Raw genomic sequence first — 18780 nt, forward strand, 5'->3', positions numbered from 1 at the left:
CTTCTCCCCAGTTCACTCGCATCAGGCTTTCTCCGGATCTCCGACACGAGCCGCCGCACATGTAGGTTCTCCGGGACGCCTGCAACTTCGGCTGTCCCTACAGGACCTCGTAGGGCTCCGAAGAGCCCCCACGAACACTGGGTGAGAGGTTGTGTGTGACAGAGAAATCCGTTCACACAGCCGCGCGCTCTGACAGCTGGCTCCGCCCCCATGTTGCACTTCTGAGCTGCCATGTTCCTCTTCTGGATCAAGTTCCACTGAGCAAGGAAAACCCTGGTGGTACTGGTGTTAGCTGGCCTGGATGCCAGCTTGAGGACCTCGGGAGGGTCTTGTACCATAGTCCTCACTTAGTGACTGCTCTGGGACTCTTTTTCTAAGTTGGTCAATATGTCTTCTGACCAGTTGCCCTCCCTCCAACCCCACTTTGTGAGATAGGGGTCCAGATTCTTTGACCACCTGACCAGGAACCCACAAGTTTCCAGGCCCATAATTTCTGGCCCAAACCCAATCACCTGTTTGCAGCTCACTCGGGGTTTTGGTTTTGAGGCTTCGAATGCCACTCTGTCTGGATGCAACCTGTCCAGTTTAGTAATCAATCGCCATCCCCAACGAAGCTCAGCAGGACTTTTTCCTGTAGCTGTGCATGGTGTAGTGTGTTGACAGAGCAAGAAATCTGCCAGTCTCTGATGCCAGTCACCTGTGATGATGCACTTGAGCACCTCCTTTGTTGTTCTCACCATGCGTTCAGCTTGTCCATTCGTAGATGGGTGAAATGGTGCAGACATAGCATTTCTGATGAGGTTAGCTCTGAGAAAAGCCTGAAACTCAGCAGCAGTGAATTATCATAAACCAAAACATCAGACAACCCATGTCTTGCAAAGAGTTTTCTCAGCACCTGGATGGTCCTAGCAGTAGTCATATTAGGGACTGGAACTACTTCCAGCCATTTTGAGTGGCTATCCACTACTACCATAAAAAGCTGTCCTTGAAAAGGCCCAGCATAGTCTATATGAATCCTGGACCAGGGGGTATGTGTTTCCTCCCACCTATGAACTGGGGCCTAAGGCATTTCAGGCATAGAACTCTGGCAGGTATAGCAACCATGGACTTGATCCTCCACAGCCTTATCCAGGCCAAGCCACCACAGGTAGCTTCTAGCCAAAGCTTTCATCCATACAATGCCTGGATGGCCTTCATGTAAGGAATGTAAGACTCTGTCCCTCAAAGTTGTGGGAATAATAACTCTGTTGCCCCATAATATGCAACCCTTATGTGCAGACAATTCATGTCTCCTGACAAAATAACTTTGGAACTCAGGGCCTGGACTTTTTTCCAACCAGCCCGTGTGTACCCATGACAATACTCTTCTCAGAAGTTTATCTGTAGCAGTCTCAGCAGCAATATCCCCACTGTGGAGGGGAAACTCAGGTAAATCCTGAATAGACAATATTTTAGCAGCAGGTGTTGGGTCAGGATCCATTAGTGGGAGTGGTAATCTACTGAGGACATCTGCATGGCCCATTTCCTTCCCAGGTTTGTAAAATAACTTGAATCTATAAGCAGCCAAAAATATAGACCATCTCAGCATTCTTGGAGACAGTATGTGGGGAGTTTGCTTATCAGTGGTGAATAAGCCCAAAAGGGGTTTGTGATCAGTGAAGACAGTGAAATCCCTGCCATATAAATAATCATGAAATTTTTTGACTCCATCCACTATGGCTAAGGCTTCTTTATTGATCTGTGCATAATTACACTCAGCAGCAGATAAGGTTCTAGAATAGAATGCAATACTGTAGGAAATTGTTCCCCATTCTTCTCAATGTGGGGAAATGCATCACATGCAAGACATAGAGGTTTGGACTCAATGTAATGAGTTACAGTGGACTTCTCTGAAAGGAGGGCCCTTAGATCCTGGAAACTTTTTTCATTTAAGTCAGTCCACTTCCAAGGGGTTTTTTTTATCAAGTAACCTGTGGAGGGGCTCAGCTATTGCAGCCTTATGAGGTAGAAATGTGTGATAAAAATTCAGGAGGCCCAAAAATGCTTGAAGTTCTGCCTTTGATTGTGGCCTAGGAGCCATTTTGATGGCCTTAACTTTTGACTCAGCAGGGTGAATCCCACTAGCATCAATACGGAAACCTAAGAATTCCATTGAAGAAACCCCAATACTACATTTGTTTTTCTTTAACTTGAGGCCCACATCGCGTAGACTTTGTAACACAGCCCTGAGCCTATTGGCCAATACATTTGGGGATTCCCTGGCAATGAGAACATCATCAAAATAAGGACAGACACCCTGAATTCCTTTAAGTGTGCACTCCATAATTCCATGGAAAATGCCCGGTGCAACACTAACTCCAAACTGCAAGCATTTGACTTTGAATGCTCCTCTATGAGTCATTATAGTCACTCCTCTATGAGCCGCGGTTGTGGCCTCATCTACCAGCAGCTGCTGATACGCCTGCACTAAATCAAGTTTAACCAAAATGGTTCCCCCTTGCAAAGAGGCTAAAATATGGCTATCGGGACCATGTATGCATGTTGTTTTAAGGCTTTATTTATCGTGCATTTGTAGTCTGCAGAAATGCGAATCTCTCCGTTGGGCTTTAGTGGGGTGACAATAGGAGTTTCCCACTCCCCCCCCATCAACAGGCTGCAATACACCTTGCTCTACTAACTTATTGATTTCAGTATCGATTTTATGTTTTAAGGTGAAAGGAACTCTGCGAGGTTTGACTCTTATTGGAACAACATTAGGATCTAACTTAAAAGAGATGGGTGGCCCAGTATAAGTTCCTAGTTTTGACTTGAATACATCCACAAATTCCTCACAAACAGCCTTGAGATCTGCTGTCTGTGTCTGGTCAATGCCTTTTATTTGAATTCCCAAAGCCTCAAACCAATCAAGTCCTATAAGACTTGTTCTTTGGCCCTCTACTACTATGACATCCAGGTGCCCGAAAAACCCTTTAAATTTCACCAATAAAGTGGCTTCACCCTTAACTCTAACCCGAGCTTTCAGCTTTGACTCTGCAGGATGCATGCCCTCAGCATCAATTCTAAACCCAAAGAATTCTGTGGATGTAACCCCAATCTTACATTTATCTCTCCTTAATCCAAGTCCCATGGTGTGGAACCACTGAAGGACGGCTCTAAGCTGCTCAGCCAGAACTTCTGTGGACTCCCCAGAGATGAGTACATTGTTTTTTTTTTATTGAAAAGTTTTAAAATACAATTTTCCTTTAAAAAACCCCCCTTCCCCCTCCCTCCTCCCCCCCTCCCTCCCCCCCTCCCTCCCTCCTCCCCCCCCCTGCCTCCCCCCCTCCCCCCCTCCCCCCCCGACTTCCCAGAGCTGAATACAAGGTATATATATAAAAAGAGAAAGAAAAAAAAAAGAAAGGCAAACATAAGCAACCATGTACTAACAACTATAAATTCTAAAATCCATCACTCTCTAGCTTATATAGGATAAACCAAACCTTGGCAATATTAAATATATATAAAAAACTAAAATAAAAAAAACACTTTCTAGCTTATATAGAATAAGACAAACCTTAATAATATTAAATATACATTAAAAACAGGAAAAAGAACCCCAAAATAGAAAGAGAAAAAAAAACATAAAAAAAGGAAAAAAAAATTATTCAAATACTATATAATACTTCTCAACCTATACTTGTCCTAAATAGACTCCATCCCTTTTTGTCCATTACATGATATAACGTTCTTACAAATAATCTTTCAAATTAACCAAGATCTTCGCCACCTCAACCAAATCAGAAAACTTTAAAGTCCACTCTTCTGTAATCGGCCGTTCCTCTTCCAGCACATCTATAATTATTCCAAACAATAAAAAAATTGCGAACAAAACTTTAACCTCCATTTGGAAATCTTCTATATATTCCACCAAACTTTAATCCAAAAAAACCTCACCCTTTCCACAAAACCACCACATGTAAAAAATATATTGCGTCTACACCCAAATCTTTTCCCACCTCCCATACTTGACTATGAATACATCGTAGAAATTCCATAGACTTCTGCAAATCCTGCTATTTTCTCTTCTTAGATCGTTTTGCAGCAGCACGCGTCACCCTCTGTTCTATTGAATCATCCGACGAAGTTGTATCTTGATCTCTTCCAACACCGTTGTCTTCTATCTGACCACCTTCGACCTCTTGATGCACTCCTTCTCCAGATCCCTTTTCAGCTTCCAGAGATGTTAATGGCGTTGCATTTAAAACATTATTATAGAAATCACGCGCTTGCATCACAGTAACCAGACGGTACCTTTTACCTTCGTGCGTCACCATCAACCCAGCTGGGATCTCCCATCTAAACCTTATATCTCGTTGCTTGAGCTCTTACACAAGGAATGTAAAATCCTTCCTTCTCCTTAAAATCTTTGGAGGAATTTCTTTTAAGACCAAAACTTCTTGATTAGCAATCACAACTTTAGTATCATAAGCAGCTCGTATAACTTCATCTCTAGTTTCCCTTTTTGCAAAATATACCACCACATCTCTAGGCAACTTTCTCTGTCTAGCAATCCATGAATTCACACGAAACACTTTATCCATGCCTCCTTTTATTTCAGATGCTGGCTGTTTCAACACTTCTTCAAAAGCCTCAGAAACCAGCTGCTTTAGATCTTCCTTGGTATTCTCCTTTAAGCCTCTAACTCTAATGGCAAACTGCATCTGGTAATATTGAGCAAGACTCAGTTCCTTTTCCACTTTATCTTCATTCTCCAATACTTTTGCTTCTAATATAGCATTCTTTTGAGTCAGATCTTCTAGCTTTTCCTCCAATTCTTCCACACAGCGAGCCACTTTACACACTGAAGACAAGATGTCTGCCTTCATCACTCTGAACTTCTGTTCCATCCTCTCCTCCATTCTCTCCTCCAATTTCTCCAATTTCTCCTCCATCTGTACAAATCTAGCATTAATTGATTCCAAAATTACCTGGGCGTGTTTTTCAAGAGCATCTTGTAAGTCCTTTGATGTCAATACATCAGGAGGATGCAGCGCCTGCAGTAATGATTGTTGCACAGGAGAAGTTCCAGCACTCCGAAGAGTTTTAGGGGGTGGTTTAGCCGCCATCTTTTACCAAATGCGACGCACTTTCACTTCAGATTTATAATCCAAAAAAGTCCATCAAGCTGGAGAGTAAAATATCACCTTTTCCTCTTGTATCGCTCTGCCTGCTCCTTTAATCCATAGTCATTCCTTCAGGCAGGGGTGGTCGCAGACGCCTGGCTCTGCTCCAAGAATCAGGAGCAGAGGCGCCGGCCAGCTGGGAGCAGCCCAGGCTACGGGGGAGTTCAATCCTTCAGCCGCCCAAGCCATAAGCTCAGGCGGCCCTGGAGAACTCTACCCCTACCTGGGAGCTCGCCCCCTCCTCTTCTCCCGAGGAGGGGGCTTCAAATTCGCCCAAACAGCTGATCGGCGCTGTTTCGGGCGAAAAAACAACAGCTGAGCCGCGGGCAGCCCGGGAAGGCTGTCTCCGTCGCCGCGGAGCCACCGGAAGTCCGAGATGAGTACATTGTTGAAGTAGGGGCAGACCCCTGGGATCCCTTGAGTGTGCACTCCATGATCCCCTGAAAAATTCCTGGGGCTACACTTACCCTGAATTGAACGTGCTTTACCTTGAAGGCCCCCCTGTGCATAACAATCATTTGTGTGGCTGACGTGGTCTCATCCACCAGCAGATGTTGGTAGCCCTGTGCTAAATTTAATTTAGCAAACATGTGGCTGCCTTGCAACAACGCCAGAATATGGCTGATGACTGGGTCGGGATACGCATGCTGCTGTAGTGCCCGGTTAATGATACACTTGTAGTCAGCACATATTCGTACCTTGCTGTTGGCCTTGAGTGCTGTTACAATGGGGGTCTCCCACTCCCCACTGTCTACAGGCTCTAAAACCACCTGACTAATAAGCTTGTCCAGCTCTGCATCGATTTTGTACTTTAATGCAAATGGCACATGGTGGGGCTTAACCTGAATTGGCACGACCTGGGGATTAAGTTTAAAAGCTATTGGAGTGCCCTTTCACACATGTAGCACGTGGCTGTCCTTAAATGCCAATCCGTGCATTGATGGTGGCCTCCGCAGCCCAAATACCTCGGGAACAGAACTTTCTTGTCATCTGGTCTCGTTCCTCTTTCGTGGTGCTGCTGAATTTTGTTGACTTTGTGGTCAGAGTCGGTGTCTTCCACTCGTTCGGCGTCTTCGTGGTGGACGATTTCTGTAGATGGTGCACTTTTGGAGGGTCACAATGCCTTCATGGCCCCTCTGGTGGCTTCATCCACCATAACTTCCTTTAAGGCTTCCTGAAGTGAGAGAATCTCCTTTGCAGAGTCTTTGTTGGAGCTCTCTGTTTCTGAGTCCACAAACTAAGCGGTTTCTTAGTTGTTCCTCTAGGTCAGAGAAATTGCAGATTTGTGAAATTTGATGAAGTGCTGCAATGAATTCTTTCACCGACTCTCTGGGTTCTTCTTCATGCCATTTGAAGGCATGCCTCCATGCTATCACTGAAAGCTTTGGTTCGAAATAGTCATGCAGCTGCTTCTTTGCATACGTATGTGGTGGTTTCCAACGGCACCGGAGTGACCAAGTTCTCTGCAATATCGAAAGTAGCTGGGCCACACATGCAGAGGAGGGTCACAGCCTTCAGTCCATCTTCACTGACTTGATTTGCATGCAGGTAGTTCTCCACGCAGGAAATGTAGGACGGCCATCTCTCTGGGTGCGTCACATCAAATTCTTTGAGCTTTCCGACCTTTGCCATGGTGAAAAGTCTTTGCGGCTCATGTCTCACATTATGGTCTGTTCATTGTCTATTTAATTTCTCTCTCACCTTCCTTTCCTTTCCTACACAAATAATTGTAGGAAAGAGAGTCAGGTGTTTTAATATAATATTCTATATTTTCAGAATTTTTGTACATCTTTCCTAATCACAGCTTCATCTGGGTCCTATTAATCTATAAAAAGAGTCTGGGTGAACAAATACTATCTTATAGATGTAGTCAAAAGATTCTTAATGTTGGAGTTTAATATTGTTGACCATTTCAAGACAAAGTCATTTTATTTTCATGAAGAAGATATTTAAATACATTACTATTAAAGGATCCATTTTCAAAAAAAGAAATAAGACTAGATTTGAAGACTTTTTAAACAATTAAAATATATACTGCTAATTTAATGGTTATTTTAAGGCAAATATGGTTGTAAGTACTGTAATAATATTAAGATGTAACAAAGGCTCTAAAATATATAGCCATAATTATCTGAGTAAAGCTAAATAAAAGGATATTGAAAGCACCTGTGTACAACAACAAGATAATCAATAGTATGTGCCTAGTTATTAATACATGCAATGTATTATGAAAGTATTAAAGGAAGGTTAGAGAGAAATTAAATAGACAATGAACAGACCATAATATTACATTCATGGTTACAGGTAACACAGTGACTATCCTAAAGCAGTCCTGAAGACAAGCCTGTTTGTAGCAGATACATTTAAATTTAAAATAATAGTCAAGACACTATATTCTGCATTTCTTTCACTTCAGATACTGCACTTCACTTTTGTCTCAGCCTATCTACATGGAACTCAACCCAGTTTGAAGCAAACACATGGCCAATGCTTTTAATTTTTTAAAAATTGTCTATGTACCATATCACATTTTTAAAGGGGTGGAGAGGGAGAATTAAGTAAACATGAATATTTGTAGAGAAATAAGCTTTCCTGTAAATGTTTATGCTTTCACTATCTATTTGCAGAGGTATATCAAGCCATGTCTACTTATGTTTTTGGTTTGCTGAGCAATGTAAAGTTGTATGCTTGCATTGTCAAGAAGTATCATCTAGTTCAATGGATTCTTTTATAAGGAGGTTTTTTAAATTTTTGTATTCTCAAACTATTGCATTTCTCAAGGGAATCAATTTAAGTTACTTAATTTATATTATTTACAGCAGATTCTTGATATTGCAACATCAAAGTGACAGTAAAGATCAACCGTAACTGAAACTTTAGGTGCTTATAGTAATACAGTTTTGAGAACATCTGGTTTCCTGATATTGTTTTACTTTTTGTTTTTATTTATTTATTAATGGGATTTATATCCCGCCCTATCTCCCGAAGGACTCAGGGCGGCTAACAACAAAACATATAATAAGTACAGAAATTAAGATAAAAATAAAATTAAAATCATCTGTGCAAATTAAAATTAAAAATTAAAAATAAATTAAAAATTGTAAATATAATTAAAATGCCTGTCAGTCCAGGTCAGCCTGGTGGAATAGGAGTGCTTTGAGGCCGCGGCGAAAGGATTGGAGATTTTGGGCCATCCGAAGCTCAGGGGGGAGCTGATTCCATAGGACTGGCGCTCCCACAGAGAAGGCCCTCCCCCTGGGGGTCGCCAGCCAACATTGCCTAGCTGACGGTACCCTGAGGAGGCCTTCTCTGTGTGAGCGTACTGGGCGATGGGAATTCATTCCCGGCAGCAGATGGTCCTGCAAGTATCCCGGGCCTAAGCCATGTAGGGCTTTAAAGGTAAGTACCAGCACCTTAAATCTCACCCGGAGGGCAACCGGTAGCCAATGCAGCTCACGCAGGAGGGGTGTAATATGGGAGTATCAGGGTGCTCCCATCACTACCCATGCAGCTGCACTCTGCACCAGCTGAAGCCTCCGGGTGGTCTTCAAGGGCAGCCCCATGTAGAGAGCATTACAGTAGTCTATACGGGAGGTAATGAGTGCGTGGGTGACTGTACGTAGGGCATCTCAGTCCAGAAAGGGGCGCAATTGGTATATTAGGCAAATCTGGGCAAATGCCCCCCTAGCCACGACTCCAATATGATCTTCAAAACTGAGTCGTGAATCTAGGAGGATGCCCAGATTGCGTGCTCTATCAATGGGAGGTAACATCTCTTCTCCTATAGTCAAAGATGGAACCTCTTGGACTAAACGAGATGACGGTATGTAGAGCCACTCAGTCTTGGCCGGGTTGAGTCAAAGCCTGTTCTTTCCCATCCAAATCTGTACCGCTTCCAGGCAACGGGACATCACATCGAGGGCATCACTGGGTTGGTTCGGGGTGGAGATGAATAGCTGGGTATCATCAGCATATTGATGATATTTCACCCCGAAGCCACGGATGATCTCTCCCAGCGGCTTCATATAGATGTTGAACAGGAGGGGCAAGAGCACCGATCCCTGAGGCACTCCACAACTAAGGGGCCTAGGGCTTGACCTCTGCCCCCCTGCTAACACCATCTGTGAACGGTCCGAGAGGTAGGAGGAGAACCACCGCAGAACAGTGCCTCCCACTCCCAACCCCTCAAGACGACGCAGTAAGATACCGTGGTCGATGGTATCAAAAGCTGCTGAGAGATCTAATAGGACCAGGACAGAGGAATAACCTCTATCTCGGGCCCGCCAGAGATCATTCACCAGTGCGACCAATGCTGTCTCCGTGCTATACCCGGGTCTGAAACCCGATTGGTATGGATCCAGATACTCATCTTCCTCCAGGATCAAAGGGAGCTGTCGTGCCACCACGCTCTCAACGACCTTCGCAAGAAAGCGAAGGTTGGAGACAGGACGGAAGTTGTTTAAAATAGCTGGATCCAATGCAGGTTTCTTAAGGAGGGGCCTTACCACCGCCTCTTTCAAGGCGGCAGGGAAGTACCCTTCACTCAGTGAGGCATTGATAACTGCTAGGAGCCAGCCTCGTGTAACCTCCCGAGATGCATAGACTAGCCAGGAGGGACACGGGTCCAACAAACATGTGGCGGCACTTAGTTTCCCCATGATCTTGTCCACTTCATCCGGAGTCACAGGATCAAACTCTTCCCAAATGTTCTCGGCCAAATTCATCGTTTTCCTCTCGTCAGATACTGCCCAGTCAGAGTCCAGACCAGCCCGAATCTGAGCAATTTTGTCCACCAGATATTTACTAAATTGCTCAGCCCATCCATGTAGGGGATCCTCTCCCATCCCTTGATTTAAAAGGGAGCGAACCACTCTAAATAGGGCGGCCAGGCGGTTATCTGCGGACGCAATGAGGGTGGTGAAGTAAGCGTGCTTTGCCACCCTCATTGCCACAAGATAAGATCTAGAAAAGGATCTTAACTGTGTTCAGTCAGACTCGGACCGACTGGTTCTCCAAATGCTCTCTAGGCCCCTTCTCTGGTGTTTCATCTCCCGCAGGTCCTTGGAGAACCAAGGAGCGAGTCGGGACTTGCGCCGGGTCAGAGGCCGCAAAGGGACAACGCGGTCGATCTTTTAATCTTTTCAATCTTTTATTGAAAAGATGAAGCTTTTTAAAAGATGTTAGCTCAATTAGTTAACCTAATTCAGACTATACCTGTTTCTTCCCAGAGTAAAACTAAAGCAAGCTTCAGAAATGCAGAACTTCATGCCTTCCATTAGCTAATATGAGAAATCCACAAATAATTCTAGTGTCAACGCTGCTAACATCGGATGTTTTTGCTTTGACAATAGACGTTTTACTCTTAGAATTAGAGTTAGATGATGCTGGGGGAAGGAATGGGCATAAGAGTTCAGCTAAATATAACAATACTGAACCTAGTGTGTGAACCAAGGTTACTGAAATAAGAGATGATAAGAATTGGCAGGCTGGAGAAGTGGAGGGGAAGCCTGCATTTCAAAATAATTGGGGAATGTAATTTACAACTGTTAATTGGAGGAGAGCTAGGTGGCAGCAAAGCAGCAGCTGTGAACAGGATGGCAGACCTTGATCAGCAATGGCACAGAGCTAAGTGGCAGAGGAGTGAAGTGACCAGAGCAGCGACTAAGGTAATTAAGGGCCTGGAGAGAAAAACATATGAAAAACAGTTGCAGGAATTGGTATGACTAGTCTAGAGAAAAGAAGGACTAGAGGGGACATGATAGCAGTATTCCAGTATTTGAGGGGTTGCCACAATGAAGAGGGGGTCAACTTATTTACCAAAGCACCTCTAAGCAGGACAAGAAAGAACTGATGGAAACTAATCAAGGAGAGAAGCAACATGGAGTTAAGGAGAAATTTCCTAACAATGAGGACAACCAGTCGAACAGCTTGCCCTCAGAAGTTATAGGTGCTTTATCACTGGAGGTTTTTAAGAAAAGACTGGATAGCCATCTATCTGAAATGGTATAGGGTCTCCTGCTTGAGTAGGATGTTGGACTTTAAGACCTCCAAAGTCACCTCCAGCTCTATTTTGATTGACTTCCTCAGCCAATCCCTCTATGACTGTTACTCTCCATCCTGAGAGTTCTATGCATCAAAAGGTAAGAAGTCCAGCTACACTTGCAATTTTTTTTGAGGTTATTCATGAGAAAGTTCCAAAGAGAAGACAGAACCAACTCTGAATGTGGGTGAATCTCCACAATTTTGGATATCATGGGTTGTTGGATTTTACTCCACAAAATATAACACAAAATAAATTTCTTAGGACTTAAGGTACTCATCTAAGGTGCACACTTAAACATGTAACTTATGTCCAGGACATGTACTCACAATAAGTGTTACCCTGTAATTGAAAGAAGGCAAAGATAAATCAATGTGATCCAGGAGGAATCTAGTGCTTTCAGAACAGGGAACATGCCCTCCTATTTGCAAACATTCTCTTTTACACAAAGCAGCCTTAGAGAGTTTGCTGGCCTGTTTTGGAACTGCCTTCTACCATCCAGTTATAGCAGGGAAGTCAAACTCGCAATATCACATGACATGTCGTGATGTAACACGACTTTTTTTTGCCATTGCTGGCAATAGGGTGGGCACAGTTTCACTATGATGCATCTGGCCCATGGGCTGGCAGTTTGACACTCCTGAGTTATAGGATTATATGACCATTTTTCTTCAGCTACCCTCAAAATAACACTTTCCTAGCAGTCAACTATTTATTTTTTCTTTCTAGGTCTAGGATTATGGGCATTCCACCACAACATTCTATAAGTAATCTGCTAATAAAGTTCTTTATCTTTCCTGCCTCATTCCTTTCTATCTGCCTGCCTTTCTCCCCTGCCATTGAATACAGCTCCTTCACTTTTTCTGTTCCTCTCTTCTTTGCTGTCCTCCCTTACTTCTGAGGAGAAACCAGTGTTGGCCCTATCCATGCTGTACTTGGGTATGGTATATCACTGCTGCTGTTCTCAGGGCTAGTGGTTAGTGGCAAGATGCATAACTACTGCTGCTAACTAGTTTATCAGAAAATGTGGAAGTAAAGGAAGAAGGCAGCAAGAGTATAACAGAAAATAAAGAACAAAGAACAGAGAAGTAGAAATCCATGCATTAATGGGAGTGAGGCAGGCAGCAGAGTTTTTCTAGTCATTTCTGCTATTCATTCTCTAAATGCTGAGAATATCTCGCTTTTGGTACCCTACCATCCTCTGCACTAACTTTCATCACATTTTCCATTGTGTTTTATAATTTGCTGGAACAAAAGACTTATCTATTTTGTCCAGTCATGTGACTCCAAAGCACAGTTCCATCCTTTCAAATATAAGAAGCAATACCAAGGTCACATTCCAAGCTGTTGTACACTTCTGATACTTTCTCAAATAATACATACTAGTTTCCAGGTCTACACTACTTCATCTATGGTGCCAAATTCCGTGCCAGCTACATTCCTACTTTAATACATTTAAGGTGTATATGCCACAGTAACTTGATAAAAACAGCTATTCATTTTTTGAGAAACAAGTCATACAGAAGCTGACTATATGAAATTTAGCCATATTGTTTTCCATGGTGAGTTTTTTTTTAATAAGGGGCCCGTCTAAGCAATTTTAAACCATTTATATACCATTAGTCAATTACATGAACATTTTCCCCTGGATATGATCCACTACATCTATGAAAAAGAACCCATTTCCTTTTCAAACTAGATCACCACAGATCATGTAAAGGTTATTTTTTTCAATAAGTAAAGAATGAACATATTGCTTCCACTTACACATTGTTCACAAACTGTGTATTAATTTATATGCAATTCTAGAATAAATACAATTATTTAAGTAAGAACATCTCATGATAGTGGAGAAGACTGAAACAAGGTTCTCCTTGTATGTTTTTCAGGATCTCTTTTCTTTTGCCTTTGTCAACCTTTGAATATAAGACATGTCTAATGAAAGATTATTCTTTATAAAGAAGATAACACAACTACTTTATTTGCAAAGTTTTGTAGCTGAGTGTAAACTAGTTCTCTAGTTGAATGTAAATCTTTGAGTTTGCTGATTCTATGTACACAAATGAGTCTTGGTGTATGCAGTCTCAATCCTGTTTCTTACATTGTGCCTTTAAGAAAGTCTACAAAAAATAGATACTTTAATAAAATTAAGAAGTACAACTTAATTTAAAACAGATTTGGGAATATAAATCCATTGAAGAATTGATTTTATCGGGACCATAAGAAAATTAACATTTAAAATATATCTGATCTTTCTTCCCAGTCACATCTATAGGCTTTTAACCTTTACGGGTTCCTTAAGGGGGAAATTATTTTAATGCCATAAGGATGGTTATGTACTTGCAATGTAGAAAAAACATATATAGGCAGCTTTTCCTCTGAGCGACTGTGACTAGCATTACAATTGAATTAAGGTCCTCAGATACTTTGTTCAATCATTTTTCTGCCTTCTGCTTCCAAAACTACAACAAAACCTTTATCCAACTTGTTAATTGTATCTACCCTAAGGGTCTTTTAATCAACAGACTAAGCATTTAGTTCATCATAGGATCATTAAAGTCTTGTGTAAACATATTTTTTTTTAAAAAAAATAAGTACTGCAGCAGAAAGCAGCCAGCCCATAAAACATTATCCATATACTATATACATTATGTCTGTAACAATGTGATGGGTTTAATAAATATATATTTGCTTATCTGAATTGTATGACATGGAAAATTTGCTTTCTACATGCTTGGTCCCTGTTTGTACCCCATCTGCAGTAATTCAAAACTTCACTGACTTGAGCAGATTTCTATTACATGAAAACTTTAACTATATCTAGTTGGGGGTTGACTGCCTATGATCCACCCCCTGACGCAATTGCTTTGCACACCCCGGTAGTAGCAGTCCCTGAGAATATAACATGTGCAAAAATAGTTAATTGTACATCTTCAAGTAAAAAACCTCACTGTCTTCATATTAGTTCACCTGTTTTAAACTGTACAGCTTTTGAGGAGACTTCCTTTAATTTTGCCCATGTTTGGCAAAATGTTGTGGAGCCTATGTCCATTTAGAAATTGTCAAGGATCATTCTCTTGCTTAGTTCTCTTGGCATCTGCTCTACTCCCTTCCTGATATTAGGTGGAGCAATGCTAGCAAGAGGATATATTTTCTCAATTGGTGTAAGTCAAAAGCTTCTTACCATTGACCTAGAATTATCTCAGTATCTTCCAATTTATATTTCAAAATGAATCCACAGAATGATTGTTAATGGCTACCCAAATATTTTACATGTTCCCATACATGACAGAAACTTTGACATTTCTAAGATTTGTAACAGGTTTTGTGGTAGCTGACAGATACAAAATAAATTTCATATGTAAGGGAAAAGTTTAAACTTAAGAGTTGAAAGAGATGAATGCTCTTGCTGTTAGTGTTGTTCAGAATATTATATTACTTTTCTAAACAGCATAGCATCTTCCACAAGTATGCATCATGGAAAGCTGGATTCTTTAGAGAAAGGGAAAGGAAGAATATTAATACCAACTACAATATTTATTTATTTTTATTTTAATCCCATTTATATCCCGCCCTTCTCCGAAGACTCAGGGCGACTTACAATTTTAAGCACAAACCAATGTGCTTAGCAATAGCCTTCATTCTATGTATATGCCTGCTTATTAGGGCTTTCGCCCCCCCCCCAAAGCGGCATTATTACAAAGTCAGCTTATTGCCCCCAACAATCTGGGTCCTCATTTTACCTACCTCGGAAGGATGGAAGGCTGAGTCAACCTTGAGCCTGGTGGGATGCGAACCTGCACTAATTGCAGGCAGCTGGTGTTACTTAAGGAGGCGTTAGCCCTCTGCTCCATCATTGCCCTATGGTGGACTTGAATGACCAGATGGCATGGTTATATGCCTACTTCTATCTCAAGTAGTAATTATAATTCTATACACTTCCTCAGGAACAACAGGGTCAAACCATTCCCAGATAACTGGATACAAACCTACCCCAGATGTTTTCACCAGACCAGCAACCATTCAAGCATCTAACTGGGAATGAATATAAAAAATTTGTCTTCCAGGAAAATAGGCAGTTCTTCAGGTAGATCTAACCTCCAGGTAGATCTCTATATGATCTAACATGAAAATGTATACCTCATAAATGAAGCAAAAACACATGTTGAAACCATTTTGAGTGTGACTGTAGGATTATAAGAGGTGAAATGAAGCAGGATATAGAGATCTACCTGGAGGCATCTGGGGTAGGTTCATATCCAGTTATTTGGGAACAGTTTGACCCTGTTGTTCTGAGGAAGTGGATAGAATCCTAGGAAATATAGCACAAGCATCTGTGGTTTGCACCCATGACCTTCCTGGCTTGTGAAAGCTTCCTAAAAAGTAACATGCAAGTATGTTCTGGTGGTGATTTATGCTTCCCTGTGGAGAAGAGATGGTGCCCGAGCATTTTAAAGAGGCTGTGGTCTGTCTTCTTCTTAATAACTATCACTAGACTCCATCTTATTGGATAATTTTCATCCTGTTTCAGATCTTCCCTTTCTGAGGAAGGGAAAGTATTGAGAAGGTGTTTGAGCAGCAGCTCTGGAGGTTGTTAGATAAAATGGATTATCTACATCTTTTCCTATAAGAATTGACCGCACTTTTTGATGATCTTTGGTGGGAGCAAGAAGGGAATAGTGTGTTCTTCCTCACTCTACTTGATCTCTCATGGTCTTCAATACCATCAACCATGATATCCTTCAGGAACAGTTTCAGAGGTTGGGAGTGAGGGCCTTTGTATTGTTCTGTTTCACTTCCTTTCTCTGTGACTGCTGTCAGTCAATGTTGATAGGAAGTGAGAGGTCCATCCGTTGTCCACTGATTTGAAGCATTGCACAGGACTCATTGTTTTCTCTGCTTCTGTTTAATATCTACATGAAACCACTGTGTGAAATAATCTTCCATTATAGACTGAGCATATCATCAATATACTGGTGACACAAAGAGGTATATGTGTCAGGACCCCTCAATTATATTTGCTTGCTTTTGCATTCTATTTACACATCTATCTCATCCATTTCCCTATCCTTCTCTGCTTTGCTTAGGTACCCATTTTCAGGGCCTGCCATTCTGCTTGGAGAACTATTATCTGCTTTTCTCTGCTCTGTGCAAGAGGCCTCCCTTTGGGTAAGAGGAATGAGACCTGAAAACATCTGCCTTATCTCCAGACAATGGAGCCTGGGAAACAAAACCAAGAGAGATCTTGAGAAGCTTCTCATAATATGGTAGCACCTGTGGATTGGATGGAATTCAACCAGATGGTTGTACACTGGGGAAAGGAGTTTTGAAATCCTTTTTGACATAATCCCTTATGCACCAAATCTCAGGCCCCGCTTTGCTTTCTTGCCATCACTAACTCTCAATAAAAGTTCTTTTTGAGACAATGCTCAAGAGTTCTGGTTTCTTGGGAGATCTAGTTGAGGCAGGTCCTTACATAATGTCTTGGCCCATGGTGACTTAAACAATGCTGTGACCTCCATTTCAGAATGCTTGGAAGCTGTTAAGGGCTGGCTGGGGAGCAATGGACTGAAACTGAACCCTAGCAAAACAGAATGGCTCTGGGTTTGTGGTCCTTTGGTCCATGAAGAATTGCCACCTTTGGTCTTGAATAGGGTGGCATTGCTCTAGACAAGCCTGGTACACAATCAGGGGGGTTGCCTGGATTCATGACTCCTCCTTAAGGAGCATGTGGCACTTGTGACTTAGTGCAGCTGTGGATTGTGTGACAGTTACTCTTTTTCTTGAGCCACTATTCCTGTTCACACCCACAACGTAGTCATTTCCTGTCTTGTCTATTACAATGCAGGCTATATGTGGCTGTCCTTGAAAAGTATCTGGAACCTTCAATTGATTCCAAATATGGCAGCCTACATGATTTTGTAGAGCCTAGTTGTGCACATGTGTTATCTCTCCTGTGATAGCTGCATTGGCTGCTAATTTGCTTTTGGGTCCAATACAAGGTGCTGGTTATAACGCTCAAACCTTATATAACCTGAGACCAGGTTACTTGAAAAACCATATTTCCCTAGTCACTTCTATTGGCCCAGTAGAGTGGGAAGGCAAGAAATGTTATGGGGCCATTCTCTTAAGGAGGTCCATCTGGCAGGCCATCTCCATGATTTTCCCCTCCCTTTGGAACATAATTCCCATGAAGGTTAGATTTGCCCTCACTTTGACAATCTTTTGCAAGGTTGGTTTTGCAAGATTTGGTTTTATCAATGGACCTGGGGATCTTAGAGTAGGAGTCCATCAAATACCTCATTTCATTGTTGTTGCTTGAGGAGGGGGAGTTAATGCTTTTTTTTACTGTTTTTGTAATGGACTTTTATACTTGTAAACTAATTGTACCAGCCTTCCAGAAAGAGTAGGCTTTCCCCCCTATTTATGGTAATAGGGTGGCTTGGCAGTGCAGCTATAACTTTTTATATATTTATGTGCCATTGTCTAAAATATCTAGTTTTAATTTTAATTATTACTAATTTTCAGTTCTGGTGATATTGTAGTTTGATTCATATTTTTTGTTTGTTCATAATTTTACATTAGAAATGCTAGGTTTTAGCTATTTCTTATATATTTCACTTAAAACCATTTATATTCAGTGGCTGTTTTTTTACTTATTGTTTTATATATCCACTAATATTTACAACAGAAATATAAATCTTAATTTTTATGAAGTCTGAGAATTAGTATTTATTAATGCTAGTATTAATTTAATTTATGTAAAATAAATAATTTCCAGTTTAATGTGATGTAGTTACCTACTGTAAATGTTATAATTTTATATCACCTTTTGTTTTATGACCAAAATTATTTGTTTGCTTGTTAAATGTGTCCTTCTATGTGTAAATATGTAGCAATATGCAGTAAGGGGCTTGAGGGTATACCCCATGATATTTGGAGTTTGAATTTCTATGCATTGAGCAATAAACAGAACACTAACTTAATATATGGAACCACATATAAGTTCAGAAGTGAAGGTAGGGAATCAAATGTTCAGCTACAGTTCACAAAAGAAAGCCAACTGGCCATGTTGGATAGAGCTAATGAGAATCCAAAACAGCTAGAAAGCACCAAATTGTTTATGCTTATAATTAGCATCTGATGGAATGAGAGTTATGATAATTGAGTATCATAGGGCTGGTATCCTATGTACCAGTAGAAGAGGGAGAGTCATCAGAAAGAGGGATATATAAGCTAATGCTTATGTCTCTACCTTCTTTCTTTTTTAAAATAATAATAATAATAATAATAATAATAATAATAATAATAATAATAATAATAATAATAATAATAATAATTTTATTTGTATACCGCCCTTCTCCCGAAGGACTCAGGGTGGTGAACAGGGCAAACATATAAAAGTACAAAGATACAAAAGTTAAAAAAGAATTAAACGAAATGCCCAAGCTAAAACAATAGGTAAATATAAAGAAACCTTTTTATTAATTTTCCAATATTACAATTTTATCTTTGAAAAACAATGTGGTGTCTGGGTTACAATAATTCCATTACATACAAATGTGTATTAATACAAAT

Source organism: Vipera berus, assembly GCF_964194415.1.
Source record: "Vipera berus genome assembly, chromosome: Z".
In the NCBI taxonomy this organism is placed as follows: Eukaryota; Metazoa; Chordata; class Lepidosauria; order Squamata; family Viperidae; genus Vipera; species Vipera berus.